Source organism: Acyrthosiphon pisum, chromosome A1, assembly GCF_005508785.2.
Source record: "Acyrthosiphon pisum isolate AL4f chromosome A1, pea_aphid_22Mar2018_4r6ur, whole genome shotgun sequence".
Taxonomy (NCBI): Eukaryota; Metazoa; Arthropoda; class Insecta; order Hemiptera; family Aphididae; genus Acyrthosiphon; species Acyrthosiphon pisum.
Genome location: NC_042494.1, coordinates 21,018,396 through 21,019,848, shown reverse-complemented (window position 1 = coordinate 21,019,848; position 1,453 = coordinate 21,018,396).

Here is a 1,453-nt window from a genome sequence, read left to right as displayed (position 1 = left end):
ACTTTTTAAGTTATAAAGTGCCCTAGTATTTTGATTTACACAAACATTTAACTTGATGTTTAACATTGCGCAATGTGCAAACGTCTGATTATTATGTTAAGGGCAAAGTAGAGAACCCGGGCATTGTTATACAATGTCCTGGCACTGTGTACAATGCCCGAACATTTTGGGCAATGTAAGAATGACTATTTTAATACTAAATTTTTTCATACATTGGCCAGGCATTGTACGAGATTGCCCGGGCAAAGTGTACCCCGCCCGGATTATTCAAGTGGGCAAAGTGAATTAATTACTGCACACATTTATGTCGAATGGTAGGTATTTATACGTAACTATAACACTACTAAAACTATTCTTACATATTTTATTCGTTTGATACCATGACTTACAAGTTACGAGATACCCATCTAATTGTACGTAGTATACGTGATGACAGCTACGTATAATACGAACCGATCCGTAATTTAAAATTTCAACGACGAAGTGATCATATAGTACCTACTAACATTGCGCATTTGCGCGATCACTATAATTAATGCAAACAGTATAGGTAATTTAGATAATATTTCATTATCTAAATACCTAATCATAAAAACCTCTAGCTATTCGAAATCGATTGTCAAATTGTCACGATGTCGCGTAGTCCGTCATTACTACTGTATTATTATTATGGTATTACCAATCGGTGTAAATGCAAAAAAATTCGTCGAATTTGTAACTCAAATTGCTATAATAGTTGTGTAAGTGTTTATAAATAAAGTATTATAACACTATCTTACGTGCCTAAGATTACTTTTTAGTAATAATTAATTAAATTCCAACTATTAAAGTAACTATAATTTAAAAATAAATAATATTCATCTTGTTCACATCAAACCACTTTTAAATAAAAATATGTATTCTTCAGTAGGAGATACTATACTGGATAAAAACTATTAAAAGGCAACTAATATTTGAAGTGTCTACTTCAAGTTTTTTTATGATTATTAAAAAATGCAGTAGAATGTTTTATTTGATCTTTAATATATTCAATATTTAACCTACAGTGCCCAAATATAAATGGGCACTGTATACAAAATGTACAATAACAATAATAAATGTTTTAGGTACCTATAAAAGTTCGTTTATTTCTCCACGGTAATTACACCATGTTTAAGCGGCAATGTTCCACTCACAGGAAACTGCTTTTAACGTGTTACACACAGGGACGGCGCTAGGATTTGCGGGGCCCCGGGCAAAATAAATAATACAGTCTAAGTGTAGTCTTCTGGGTATATTTCTACTTTACCGGGCACCCTTTTTTTTGCAATTTTTATTTTGGAAACTTATGTAGTTAAGTACGCTGAAAACGATGGTGAAAACCGAATTTGGGGCACGGACTTAGTTTTGAAGTTATGGCCTAATGAAGTTCACTATTTCGCGATTTTTACGCATTCGCGCATCACACTAGTTT